Here is a 15,674-nt window from a genome sequence, read left to right as displayed (position 1 = left end):
ACAACAAGGAGAAGACGACCATCTAGCTACTGCTATGGACCCATGGTCCAGGGGTGAACTACTCACTCATCACTCCGGAGGCGACCATGGCGGTGTAGAGTCCTCCGGGAGATGAATCCCCTCTCCGGCGGGGTGCCGGAGGCGATCTCTAGAATCCCCCGAGATGGGATTCGCGGCGGCGGCGTCTGCGTAAGGTTTTCCGTATCGTGGCTCTCGGTGCTGGGGTTTTCGCGACGGAAGCTTTAAGTAGGCGGAGGGTCAACGCGAGGGGCCACACGAGGGGCCCGGGGGCTAGGTCGGCGTGGCCAAGGCTCGGGCCGCGCCGGCCACCCCCTGGCCTCCTCGTGGCCCCACTTCGTTAGGTCTTCGGTCTTCCGGAAGCTTCGTGCAAAAATAGGACCACGGGCGAAAGTTTCGTCCAATTCCGAGAATATTTCTTTACTAGGATTTACTGAAACCAAAAACAGCGAGAAAACAACAAGCGGCTCTTCGGCATCTTGTTAATAGGTTAGTTCCAGAAAATGCATAAATATGACATATAATGTGCATAAAACATGTAGGTATCATCAATAAAGTAGCATGGAACATAAGAAATTATCGATACGTTGGAGACGTATCAGCGGCCAGCAAGGGGGCCGCGCCACCTTGTGGTGTGGGCCACCCCTTGCCCCACTTCATCATCTCTTCCTCCCAGTACCTTCTCTCTCCCGAAAAAGCTCGTACCAAGTTTCTCTCACTCGTGTTTCTGCTCAAGAACTCGCGATTTTTCGATCTCCTTGCTCAGCCCAGATTTCGTCCGAAATTTGGCACATTTACTCCTTGGTATGTGACTCCTTTGATTGTCCAATTAGAATTTCATTTGGTTGAGTATATCTTGAATATTTTGCTGCTGTAGATAACATGTTTAGTGAGCTTGCATGCTTGTTCTAAGTGGAAGAAACTAGTTTTGATGCATGTTTAGTACTCTAGCAAGTTCCTATAGTAGTTCCCTTCAATTACATACCTTGAAATCAAATTTTATAATGATTGTTGAAAATTTCAGAAGGGGAAGATGAAGAAATTCAAATTTGGAGAATTGTTCAAGAAAGCAACAACCAGCACCGGTAGGCCCTCAAGGGCGTCTACTCAAATTAGGCGATCCTACAATGAGGATGTCATCGCGCCTAGCTTCGCGCCCGAGGAGGACCATGGGGCTCCTAATGCTTCATCCTTCCCCTGTTATGAGTTTCGACAAATGCGGGGATATTGGATGATTTCTTCACCCTTGTCAATAGGGCGGGCTTAGCCACCTACGTGGGAGATGAAAGGGGACAATACTACGGGCTCACCAAGGTTTTCGTTGAGAGCTTCAAGTTCCACAACACGGAATATGAGCCGACAGTTGCATTCAAGATCTATGATATTCCTGTTACTATGAAATTGGAAGAATTTTGTTGTGCATTGGGTATTGCCCCTGTAGGTACAGCAAGGAGGATTGATGACAACCCCCGGGACTTGTTGGAGCTCTACCGAGGGATCACCGAGGATGATTGCCGCACCATCCAGCGAGGGAAGATAAGAAACATTCAACTCCCCGCTATTAAATATTTCGCATATTACATTGGTACTAGCATTTTGGGTAGAGAAAATACTAGCAACATCTCTAGCTACCATCTTGCTTTCTTCAATGTTGCACTTACTTGGAGAGACACCTTATCATCTTGGTTCTCTTATTGCTCGCCGCCTGTCTAGCGGGGGCCTATTTTTGGAGGAACTATTGCACTGCGCATTTTAACACATCTAGATATTCCTCTTGATTCTAATGATGTACCATTAACCCCTAGGAAACTAGATATTGCTGCTATGAAGAGCCATCGTTTTGTTACTACTGACTCCACTATAGATAATATGGTCTATAGAATGTTGTTTGCTTGATGGGAATGAGAAGGAAATCCCTCTTCCCCAGCCAGGGTTTGTTCAATATTGACAGGCAATCATGGTCGCTCACTAAGGAGGCGGTGGAGGAACATTTGAAGATACAGGAATTCCACCAGCAACATGACTCCGAGAACGCCGAGCCCTCCTACAACTACACCGTCACGTACCCCGACGTTTCCTCCAGCACATACATGGAACCGGGTCGTTCTTCGTCATATTACGAAGACACCACTTCATGGGGACCGTGGGAATGAAATCCACTTAGGCCAAAAGCCTAAGCTTGGGGGGAGGTATACCGGCATCACTCATTCTTTGCATATTATGGTTGCTGGATACTTGTACATATTTGTTTAGTCTCTAGAGTGGTTTTCTAATGAGAGGGAGATGATATTTGGGGAAGTGCTGTCCAAAAACAGATTCTGTGCTGTTACCAAAAAAATTCGTACGCACAGCCAGAACGTTATTTTGAGTTGCCAATTTTTGAGCATGTTCCCCAGGTTGTTATCTAACTTTCATTAGTTGAACACTTTTTGGTCTGAGCAATGGAAGATTTTTGTTAATTTCGATTTCTATACTGCTGTCAGGATTTGGCAGATTTCTGTCATCCTGCTTTTCTGTGTTTCTGTTAGTTTGCATTCTTTTGTTTTCGCTTTGTTTCTTTCCTAAAACACAAAAAGACCAAAAATATTTCTGTTGTTTCTCTTCACCATTTGTTTATTTGGTTCTTTGCTCTTAGTTTATTTCGCTTGCTATCGTTGGTTTGCTATGAGAAAACCCAAAAAGATTTTGCTTTGTTTGCTTGTTTTCTTTCGTTCTTGTTTCTAATTCGAAAACACCAAAAATATTTGCTGTTCTTCTTTGGTTTGTAAAGTTCATCATGAGTTCAATGGTCTTCGGTGGCTGGAGCGTGGTTTTCATTTCATATTATCCAAGCTACACAAGTGAAAAGGCAATAATGATGATCTACGACAATCTGATTGTGGTGAGAGGCTGGTATGAACTCTGTTTGCTTTCATTTTTGTACATATACTCATCCGTGTGAGCATGCTTAGTTGGTTCATGTGAGGTATATGTTATTTGAGAAAGTCTAGTAGTTCATGATCTCTCATGTTTAGTTCCAATTTATTAATATGAGTAGCATGTCATGGATGTTTGCTTGCATTGTTTTATTCATAAGTAAGTATGGCATTGTGGTATCCTCCTCTGAATAATTCATTTATATCGACTTGGCACATGCTCACGCATGCATATGACTGAACAAAAAGTCAATTAAGCCTCGATGATTTATATTGCTTCGAGTTCTTGTATCACTTTTATGCCTCCGTTAATTTATTTTGCCGCAAGCATGATTATGACGATTCTTGCTCTCTTGATTTGTCGCTCCCTAATCTTTTGCTAGCCTTCACTTGTGCTGAGCGGGAACGCCGCTCGTGCTTCCAAACACCTGAAAACCAAGTTGTTCCAAAGTGTCCACCATAAATACCTATGCATGGCATTTCAAACCATTCCAAGTAAATTCTCATGCGCTACCTTTAAAACTTTCAAAATGCTTCTCAATTTGTGTTAATGTTTCATAGCTCATGAGGAAGTATGTGGTGTTTAGCTTTCAACCTTGTCATTTACTTTTGACGGACTCTCATATGGACTAGTGGTACATCCGCTTATCCAATAATTTTGCAAAAAGAGCTGGCAATGGGATTCCCAGTCCCAAATTAATTAACTTAAATAGACACTCCTCCATGGTTTGTGATTGTTGGTCGGCACCCGAAGGATTCGGTTAGCCATGGCTTGTGTAAGCAAAGGTTGGGGGGGAGTGTCATCATCATAATAAAATTTAAATAAAAAGGCACTCCTTCATGGTATGTGATTGTTGGCGGGCACCCGAGGATTCGGTTAGCCATGGTTTGTGAAAGAAAGGTTGGAAGGAGTGCCACCCAAAAATAAATAAAATGGGAGCCGCTCTTGTGAGTCCGGTTGATGAGGTAGTTAGTGTACCCATTACCATTCGTTGACAACAACAAACACCTCTCAAAATAATTTTACTCCTGCTTTACAAATGAAAAGCTCTAGCGCATGTTAATCCTCGCTTCCCTCTGCGAAGGGTCAATCTTTTACCTTTTATGTTGTGTCTTCATTCTTTCTTTGAGCACTATCTTGAGAGCACAAGCTTGTCATTCTTAGTATAATATGCTTGTCTCAAAATATGATTGATTGTGGTATAACTTTGATGCTTTTATCTTTGACAATCACTACTTCTAGTCTTTCTATGAACTCAAGAGGTGCCTCGGCATTTATGTTTTGCCGATCAAATACGGGCAAGCGAGATACCACTTTATCATATTCTCTTATGAACATTGCAATCTTGCTTACATACATGATTCATGATGCTTATTATTAATTGTTGGTACCTCTCCATGATTGACATAGCTGTTGGATGATCTTATTTGCATATGTCTCATTATGAACTGCTTGAGTATTAGCCATAGCATGAGAATATATACATCATATGAGCAAATGTGTTCGTGAAAGTTCTTTTATCGCTCAGTTGTTAACTGAATTGCTTGAGGACAAGCAATAAGCTAAGCTTGGGGGAGTTGATACGTCCAAAACGTATCTACTTTCCCGAACACTTTGCTATTGTTTTGCCTCTAATTTGTGTATTTTGGATACAACTAACACGGACTAACGCTGTTTTCAGCGAAGCTGCTCACGGTGTCTCGTTTTTGTGCAGAAATCCAACTTTCGGGAAAATCCTCGGAATTTATGCGAAGGCCCTATTTTACCAAAATATTGACGGAGCCGAGAAGGGCAAGGGAGGTGGAGGCCCGAGGGCCCCACACCACATGGCGGCGCGGCCCAGGGGGGGCCCGCGCGGCCATGTGGTGTGGCCCCCTCGGCCGGCCTCCGACGCCCCCCTTCGGACTACTTATTGGTTTCGACCTGAAAACGCACGGAGAGAAGTCGAAGTCGCCAGAAACCCTCCAGAGAGCCGCCATATCGCGAAACTCCGTCTCGGGAGCCAGAAGTCTCCGTTCTGGCACTCCGCCGGGACGGGGAATTGGAGGAGATCTTCACCGCCATCACCGCCAACGCCTCTCCATCGACCAGCCATGTTTCCCCCATCCATGTGTGAGTAATTCCCCCGCTGTAGGCTGAAGGGGATGGTAGGGATTGGATGAGATTGGTCATGTAATAGTCATAAGATTGTTAGGGCATAGTGCCTAGTATCCGTAGATGTCACTTTTATGATATTGTTGCAACTTGTTATGCTTAATGCTTGTCACTAGGGCCCGAGTGCCATGATCTCAGATCTGAACATGTTATTGATTCATGAAGATATTCGTTGTTTATGATCTTACCTGCAAGTTGTATACACATGCCGTTGTCCGGAACCAATGGCCCCGAAGTGACAAGAATCGGGACAACCGGAGGGGATGGTAGTGATGTGAGGATCACATGTGTTCACGGAGTGTTAATGCTTTGCTCCGGTACTCTATTAAAAGGAGTACCTTAATATCCGATAGTTTCCCTAGAGGCCCGGCTGCCACCGGCTGGTAGGACAAAAGATGTTGTGCAAGTTTCTCATTGCGAGCACGTACGACTAAATATGGAACACATGCCTATTGATTGATTAGTACTTGGATACCGTTTTATTATTATCTGCAAATGCCCATGCTTTGATTGTTACATGAGTTTCTCTCATCCATGCAACGCCCGTTAAATCCGTCCCTGCGCCTACAGTATTTTAATCCTGCTTGTTTACTACAATCACTACTGCTTGTCTTTATTTCACTGCTTGCTTGTTATTTCACTATTTCCACTTGCCATAAAGCTGTTACTACTCGATAAACTCTTGCGAGCAAGTCTGTTTCCAGTGCGGCTGAATTGACAACTCAGTTGTTAAGGCTTACAAGTATTCTTTGTCTCCCCTTGTGTCGAATCAATAAATTGGGTAATACTTCCCTCGAAGACTGTTGCGATCCCCTATACTTGTGGGTCATCGGGTGGTTCAAGAAAAGGCTACTTGGAAAGTCCCGCACCGATGCCTTCTGCTGAAGAGCAGAAACTCATATTCTCCCTGTCACGGGGACCCGGGCACAACGTAAGGACCTATCGGTCGTACGACATCAACGGCTATAGATTCTACACCGAGGAAAAGGACAAGAATAGCGAATATCAAAACTCGGGAGTAACTATGCTATCCTACACCGATGACAAGGCCGATGTCAAGGAAAGATTCTACGGAAGGATCGAGGAGATTTGGGAACTCGACTACGTTGGAGTGACGATGCCGATGTTCCGTGTGAGATGGGCCAAGAGCGTCGAAAAAGATGGACTATATTTCACCACCATGGTTATACCCGATGCCAAATCGAAGACCCCCTCCGCGAAAAATGAGCCGTGGGTGCTCGCTAGCCAAGTTGACCAATGCTTCTTCATTACCGACCCGTCAAAGCCCAGCCGTGTGGTCGTGAGGAGGGACAAGAGGAGCATCATCGGAATGGAAGGAGAAGCCGACAAGCAAGACATCGACAAGAACGGCGATCCAGAAGATCGAAGAGGAATTTGACAAGTACTTCGACAAGCCTACTACTTATTCGAAAGTAAGAAGGAAGACCACCCTACCGGCTAAAGGTTGCCCGTACACGAGAAGAAATCTCAAGGTGGCCGGGCTAAAGTATTCAACAACCGCGATGAAGAAGGGCAAGAACATTGTCAAGAAATGCTAGCTAGCCACCGATCGGAACCGAGAAGTTCAATTGTGGCTTTTTTTGTGTACTATGTACTTTGGCAAAAACACATGTGTCTATATGTGTGTGTATATATGACACACAAGCATCCATACATGCATGTGTGTGTGGATGTGTGGTGATTTTTTTTGAATTATCTATATTAATTAAGTTGCATAATTGAACCTTCATTTATTTCTTGGAATAATACACTAGGAATGTATTAAAGGAAATACTATTAAAAATTAATAAAACACTAGCTATATAATGCAGGGATTTAGAAATATGGCTAAGTGTGGAATTTCTGTGGCGCACGAAAGCCAACATGCGCCACAGAATCTTTACATTCTGTGGCGCATGTTGGCTTTAGTGCGCCACAAAAATTCCACACTAAGTCATATTCCAGAACCCACACGGTTACTATATGGCCAAAATTCTGTGGCGCACCACAGCCTACATGCGCCACTGAATTTCAAGATTCTGTGGCGCATGTAGGATGTGGTGCGCCACAGAATTTACACACTTAGCCATATTCCGAGGGTTGCCCCCCTTCTTCCCCAACAGTCGTCACATTCTCTCTTCCCCAACCGCCGCCCGCGCCGCCGCTTCTCTCGCCTCCTCTCGCCGCCCGCGCCGCCCAACCCTAACCGCCGCCCGCGCCGCCGCTGCTGCTCGCCTAGAGGAGCCCGCCGCCCAACCCTAACCGCCGCCCGCGCCGCCGTCGCTGCTCGCCTAGAGGAGCCCGCCGCCCGCGCCCGGCCAGAGGGAGCAGGAGGAGCAGAGGACGCCGCCGCGCCAAGGAGGAGCAGAGGACGCCACCCCCTCCCCTCTCCCCCTCCCCCTGGTAATTCCCCCCTCCCCTCTCCCCCTCCACTCTGGCCATGCCCGATTAGGGTTTTCTTGTGTGCTCTGATGCTCTTCAACATGATTTGCTACTGTTAAATTGCTACTGTTAAAAATGCAAGTCTGGTTTAGGACTTGTTAAATTGCTACTGTTAAATTGCATCATAACATTTAGGACTTGTTTTGTATTATGGTATTCATTAGTGCTTTACAAAAATTGCAACTGTTAAATTGCAAGCAAGCAAGCAAGCAAGCAAGGTGTTAAATTGATATTGTTAAATTGCTACTGTTAAATTGCATCATAACATTTAGGACTTGTTTTGTATTATGGTATTCATTAGTGCTTTACAAAAATTGCTACTGTTAAAAATGCAAGTCTGGTTGGCAGTATATATGTTGGATGATTAATTCATTGCTACATTGTAATGGATGCATAGTTACTGGCTATATATGTTGGATGATTAATTCAGAACCAAGAAAACAGATGATTACTAGAGTATATAAGAGTATATAAGAGTATTTCACAGCTGGTCACATATTTTACTGTATTTCCAAATTGCTAATTGGGGATTTTATTGTTCTAGCTACTGTAGCAAGCTATGTGTAAGTAGCAGTAGCATCATAAGAGTAGCAGTAGCAGTAGAGTGTGGGTAAAATGCCCACTGGTTATAATTAAAATAAGCAAGTGTAGCAGTAGCAAGCTAGAGTGTGGGTAATTAAAATGAGCAAGTGTAGCAGTAGCAAGCTATGTTACAATTGTATCATTTTGGATGCTGCTTTTATCTTGATCATCTTGTTTTTGTTTTGACACTTGGATATGCATTGTTTGATTTTCTGTAACTGACCAAGTTTATCTCATTGATATGATAACTGCCAATGTGATAACCTTGGTTGGTTCACCTAATGTCATATCGGGACATTGATTTAATGAACATTCAGCCATTTTCCTTTCTATAGATGTGCAAATGCAGTACCTTTTGGCAATATTCTTGAAGTTGTGGATTATTGTGTTAGTGTTGCTGTCTTTATTTATTGATTTAGAATGGAAAAATTGACAAGTAACATGCTGTCAAATTTCCTGTGAAGCTACTGCCAAATTTCCTGTGAAACAAGAGATTCTAATCAAACCCTACAATTCTACCCCTTCCTTCCTCTCTGCTAGCCTCCCCTTCCCCTTCCTTCTGAAGTGTTCACTGATTGTAGATGATGCCCTTTAAAAAATGATCAATTACTTAGTTGTTTCTTACTGTCATTTAATTGAAGTGATGCTTAAATAATCTGGCAATGTTTGAATTCTCTGGTTAATACTCTGGCAATGTTTGAATCTCCTATATAAGCAATTAGTGATACCCTGGTTGATGTAGTAAACTATATTGGCCAGAGAAGAATTTCAATCAAATTCATACATAGAATTTCAGTCAGAGAAGAAATAAAATGAGCTTGCTTGCAAGCAAGCAGTAGTGGCTTAGTGTTTATCATTGTATTGTGATGAGCTTGCTTGCAACTTTGCATTTTTTTGAGAAACAATGATACATGATATGGTACAGTAGGCAAGATATGCTACAGTGGTTTATATGATATGCTACAGTACATGTATAGTTGGTTTATTAGCAACTCTGAAAAGCACAAATGATCATTTTTTTGGCATCAGAAACATAATAATGCATAAATAAGCACTATTCGTTATTTCTCTCCCTAGCAAGATATATATTAAGTATGTACAGGTTAATTGCTTGAGCTCCAGGAACTCTGAAAAGGAATTTTTGACTGAAAATTGACCCTGGTATATTATTCAGTATGACTAAGAAGCTTGACTGTTACATGCATTTTGCCCTTTGTTATCACAATTAATCTGATGATATGTTATCATAACTGCTTTTATTCACATAATTAACAAACACAGATAACCAGAGAAGTGCATACATTTTGGATACTAAATTGCAAGCATACAATGACACCTTCACATAATTGACAGTAATTGATACTATTCGGTAGGATCTTATTCATGTAAGCAAGCATACAAATTGCTTGGCTGATGCTGTACTTGCTTGTTTTGGTTTTCTTAATTAGTAGATGGAGTAGAATGCAGTGAACACTTATATAGCTGCATCCTTGATAATTCTGTCAATTGGTATACTGGTTATATATTTTGCATTAAGTCATTCAGTAACATTGCTTACTGAAATTATATGCTCTCATAAAATGTTGTGTTGCATGTTGTGTCAAGTCTCTGGTGCTTCTTTGCAGTTACTTGATTACTTGGTTATATGCTTACTGGTTACTGGTTATATGTTGAACACTTATATAATTTTTTTAATTATATGCTTACTGGTTATATATTTTATGTGTCAAGTGCTGTGTTGCATGCTGCTGCTGGTGCTGTGTTGCATGCTGCTGCTGTTGTTGCATGCTTGGCCGTTGCATGCTTTGGTGCTTGTTGGTGGCTCGTTCTCTGTTGCAGTGCATGGTGCTGTTGCAAGGTTGCTGTGAATTGGTGTTGTGTGTATGGACCTGTGGTATATTTTTATGTGAATTGTTGCAGGGACTTCAAATGAGCTGCCCATTTCTCCCGAAACGTTGATTCACTTCCGTTTCGGTTGAGAAATGGGGCTCCTATGTCCAAAAATTAGCAAAGGTCATGCCGAATTTTCCGGCCGACAATTGTACTAATAGATTTCATCCTCTTCTTTATAGAAATTGCAAATATGTCGGCCGACGACAACGTGGCCGACACTTCTAAGGCCGCCATGACCCTTGAAGAGGAAGCCAGAGCGGCGAACGTCGAGTTCTGGGAATTCGGCCCCTCCCAGCGACAAGAGGAGGAGGAGGTGGACTTGGCGGCGGAGGAAGTCGGAGCTGACCGTCAGATGACTGAAGCCGGGGAGGAGGAGGAGGAGTATGAACCCACCACCGACGGCGGCGACCACACGGGGGGTGACGGCGTCGGGGAGGCTGACGGCAGCGGCAACCCGGCTGCTAAGAAGAAGAAGAAGCCGCGGAAGGATCGGAAGCCGACGGTGCTCGCCAACACCACCAGCAAGATCACATTGGTCTCCGAAAGTGGGCAGCCAAAGGAGCCTTTGGATGTTGCCGCTGGGTACGGCATGCAACTCGGGTGCATTGTCCGGGAAAGCATGTCGATCAACACGGTGAATATCCGAGGTGAAGGCAATGAGCATTTGGTCGAGCTCGCCTTCGGAAGCTTCACCGACGGTACACGTTCCCGGCGCCATACAATAACTTGGAAAGATCCAACCCGGTGAATAAATTGGCCATCACGAAGATGAGCAACGCCCCGAGCAGCTGGAAAAGCCGGGTGAAGGCCAAGATCGACAAAGGTGAAAGCTTTGAGAGTATTAAGAAGGGTGAGCCGATGCTCGATGAAGCGAGTTCCGGATATTCAAGGAGCGGCTGGATAGCGAGGATGCGAAAGCATGGACGGAGTGGGGTAGACAAATGCATGAGCTCAACTTAGGAGCACATCACCTTGGAAGCGGCGGTTATAGAGGAAAGATTCCCATTTGGGAAAAGGAGGACGAAGAACTTGCACGTGCTCGGGAAACCGAACCCATGGTTGAAAATGACGGACCTGCAGGTGAGGTACTTTGTCCGGGCCCGCTACACTCGGACAGGAATACAATGGAATTCGTTACCGAGCATGACGACGTGAGGAAGTTCGAGGAAAAGCTGGTAAGGGAATTTACTCGCGCGGTCCATTGCTGCACATATTACATATATGACGTGAATGCAATACCCTAAATGTGTTCACCCTATCCTTGTCTGCAGAACGAGCAGTTGGCGGCGGCCGATCTCCCCGAGGCCGAATCGTCGTCCCAGGGCTCGACGGAGCCGTGGGACACGCCTTTCAACAGGGCGTTGAATATCCTCAAGGAGAGGCCAGTATCCAAGCCGCCGACGTCGGCTGGACGTGTCTGCGGCTTTGGCACAAGCATGAAGTTTGGCGAGTACTACAAAGAGGAAAGCAGCAAGAAGAGAAGGAGGAGCGCGATGTCATCAGAGGATAAAGCCGAGGTGGAAGAGCTGAGGAAGAAGGTCTCCATGCTCGAGGAAAAACAGGCAAACTCGATGGACAAAGATGAGGTGGACAAGCTTTTCGAGAAGAAGCTCCGCGATTTCCTGCCCCCTCGGGTCATCGAGGGGATAGCTGCGTGGAATGCGGCCGGTCGGGTGGGGTCGATAAAAGTGCCTAGCGCCGGGGCCAGCAACTCGATCTTCAACGCGTCGCCATCTCCGGATCTGGTTACCCCGCCGCCCACCATCGCCGCGGGGCAGCCGATGGAGTTGGATGAACCGGTGCCCCCCGCTGATCTTGCCGAGGCTACCAAGGCGCAGCCGGCGGCGGTGGTGCTTCATAATGCACCCGAGCCGCAGAAGATTGATAGGCCGGCCGCCATTGTCTCCACATTAGCACAGCTCAACGCCATCACCAAGGTACTTAACTAATTAGTTATTCCATGCCATCTCCTTCATGCATTTTGATACCCGGCTATCTAATTAATGATGCCCAACATTACTCAGGACACTCCTTGCGTGCTCCTTCACTGCGCGCCCGGCGGCGAGTTGAAGGATGTTGCCACGGGAATGATCATACAACCGAAGAGCACCACGTTGCACACCGTGGCTATGGACGCCAACGTCCTGAAGGTCACTTTGGGTCGGGTGTTGCCGGGGTGCGAAGACATGGACCCCCCAATACAGCCCGAGGGAGCCGACGAGCACCGACGCTTGAGAACTGCCATGGCTATACCATGGTATGGCCAAAGACCCAGATCCGTCTTGGGGGTCGCTCCACCGGCGCCTCCTCGATCATCCGGCAGCCGATCGTCCGGCCGCCTGCTCGGAGGGCAGCTCCTCCCGTCGTCACCGCCACAACAAGCCGCCACAAGAAACTCGCTGGGAGAGTCTCGCCTCAACCGCCACCGGCGAGCCTAAAGGCAAGGCCGCTGCACCGCTATCGCCCATCCCATCACCCAACGAAGATGACATCGATGATGATGGGCCGGTGAGACGTCGATGCCTACCTCAACACCGGCGCCGACATAGATGATTTGTACATGGCGGGCGCGGATGAAGAAGCATACCGCGCTCGCGACGAGACCAGCTGGCCCACCCAAGGCAACCAAACAGCGCTCGGTGTTCCGCGGCTTCTCTCAAGAGACGCCTCCGGCAGCCGATACACAAGAGCCAACCGCCGCAAACATCTTCAGCCCCAATACGCTGATCAACAAGGTCAACGAGCAGTTTGAAGCGTCGGGGGCCGTTGCTCGAAGAAGCCCCGTAAAAGACCTAGTAAGAACAAGGAGAAGTCTGCGAGCCAGCCACCTCCGACGATCCGTCATCGGGACTCCATGGTACCTCCCAGCAAGGATGGCTTGACCAGAATGCATGAAGCTGGCAAACCAATACTGGGTCCGGAGCTGCAACACCTTGCTTCCGGAGATATGCTGCCTCTGCAGGACAGTATCTCGGTCCTAGAGAGTATCCTTCTTAAGGACAAAGATCCAAATTACCCGGTCTTCACGGTCAAGGTGCCAAGAGATGTGGGCTTCGTCACTGATGCCCCCGCGGATATATTCTTTATAGCGTACGAGGACATCTTCAAGCTATTCCACGCGAGAAGGCTGGACTATAACTTGGTCCGCCTATTCGCGCTCAATCCGGCGATGAAGATCAAGAGAGAGAGTACCCCGGACGTCGCGATAGCGGATCCCTACTACATGCGTGAAAGCCGGTTGAACTTATCAGCGGTGCGGGTACGGGCTTCGTTGTACCTACGAAGTGCTTCTTGGACAACAAGAGGAAGGACAACATCCTCTTGGCTTACTTTCCCGAGTAAGTACACATCCGCTAGCCCCGTAATAAATTTCTTTTCCATTGGTCATTTCCAACCTCGATCTTGTTCCAAATTTGTGTTGCGCGAGACACGCACTGCGTACTCATCTCCATTGCCCCGAAGTTTTCTCTTGCCACCTATTTCGACTCGGGGAGTGCGAAAAGAAGAACTACGCCAGAATAAGGGGTGTGCTAGATGATGCTCTCGAGGGCTACTTCAAAAGGGAGGCGCCTTCAAAGAAAAGGCGGAATGTTTCGAGGATGATGGTAAACACAAGTTCAAGCACGTGTTCGAGTTCCCCTGTGTCAAGCAGCCGGAAAACAGCACTCGGACGCCTTCTATGTCATGCATCACCTAAAAGGGTTTGTCCGGGATAGCCAGAACTTGCGTTTACCATCTGCTCTCCGAGGATGGGCCGAAAAGTTGGCGCGGATCAACGATGATGACCTCAGAGAAGACTTCTAGGATACCAGGGTCAAGTTATCACATATCATCATTCAAGACATCACCACAGGGGGAGGGCCCTTGCACCAGGGTAGAGTGTTATGCAAGAGGGACATCGAACACCGCCTCAAAGCGCAGGGTGACACGAGGACGTGGATTACAAAAGATCTGTACAAGCCGTTCCCGGAGCCCTGCGAGCCTTGACTTAGTGTGTGATAAACTAGCTATCTTCATCGGTTAGTTTGTATATATATCGATGGACGTGGTCTTTTGTGTGGGTCGTAATTAAACTCTAAGTACTATGTTCATCGGTTTATGTGTATCGGTGGACGTCGTCTTGTGTGTGCGTGTCGCAAACTTATTGTTGCCGTGCTCAACTTTACTATATACTTTGGTCTAATATTTATCAACATATATATATATGCATGATGTACTAATATGATATACTAATATGCCCTTGTCAATAGAGATGCCGACGTACGTTGTGTACAAGGGTCGGGTTCCAGGTGTCTACGAGGAGTGGCAGGACTGTCTCGAACAGGTACACAAGTTCAGCGGGAACAGCTACAAGGGATACGCGACTAGAGAGGAGGCGGTAGCACAGTGGAGGGCACTGATACGTCTCCAACGTATCGATAATTTCTTATGTTCCATGCCACTTTATTGATGATACCTACATGTTTTATGCACATTATATGTCATATTTATGCATTTTCTGGAACTAACCTATTAACAAGATGCCGAAGAGCCGATTGTCGTTTTCTCGCTGTTTTTGGTTTCGGAAATCCTAGTAAGGAAATATTCTCGGAATTGGACGAAATCTTCGCCAATGGTCCTATTTTTGCACGGAGCTTCCAGAAGACCGAAGAGGGAAGGAAGTGGGGCCACGAGGCGCCGACACCATAGGCCGGCGCGGCCCAAGCCCTGGCCGCGCCGACCTAGGGTGTGGGGCCCTCGTGTGGCCCCCCACGTTGCCCTTCCGCCTACTTAAAGCCTCCGTCGCGAAAACCCCAGTACCGAGAGCCACGATACGGAAAACCTTCCAGAGACGCCGCCGCCGCGAATCCCATCTCGGGGGTTCGGGAGATCGCCTCCGGCACTCCGCCGGAGAGGGGATTCATCTCCCGGAGGGCTCTTCATCGCCATGATCGCCTCCGGAGTGATGAGTGAGTAGTTCACCCCTGGACCATGGGTCCATAGCAGTAGCTAGATGGTCGTCTTCTCCTTGTTGTGCTTCATTGTTGGATCTTGTGAGCTGCCTAACATGATCAAGATCATCTATATGTAATTCTATATGTTGTGTTTGTGGGGATCCGATGGATAGAGAGTACTATGATTATGGTGATTATCAATCTATTGTTTATGTGTTGTTTATGATCTTGCATGCTCTCCGTTATTAGTAGAGGCTCTGGCCAAGTTTGTACTCTTAACTCCAAGAGGGAGTATTTATGCTCGATAGTGGGTTCATGCCTTCATTGACACCTGGGACGAGTGACGGAAAGTTCTAAGGTTGTGATGTCTGTTGCCACTAGGGATAAAACATTGATTCTATGTCTAAGGATGTAGTTGTCGATTACATTACGCACCATACTTAATGCAATTGTCTGTTGCTTTGCAACTTAATACTGAATGGGGTTCGGATGATAACCTCGAAGGTGGACTTTTTAGGCATAGATGCAGTTGGATGGCGGTCTATGTACTTTGTCGTAATGCCCAATTAAATCTCACTATATTTATCATATCATGTATATGCATTGTTATGCCTTTCTCTATTTGTCAATTGCCCGACCGTAATTTGTTCACCCAACATGCTTTTATCTTATGGGAGAGACACCTCTAGTGAACTGTGGACCCCGGTCCTATTCTTTACATAGCATACAATCTAC

This window comes from Lolium rigidum, chromosome 6, assembly GCF_022539505.1.
Source record: "Lolium rigidum isolate FL_2022 chromosome 6, APGP_CSIRO_Lrig_0.1, whole genome shotgun sequence".
In the NCBI taxonomy this organism is placed as follows: Eukaryota; Viridiplantae; Streptophyta; class Magnoliopsida; order Poales; family Poaceae; genus Lolium; species Lolium rigidum.
Note: the sequence above shows the minus strand (reverse complement) of the source record.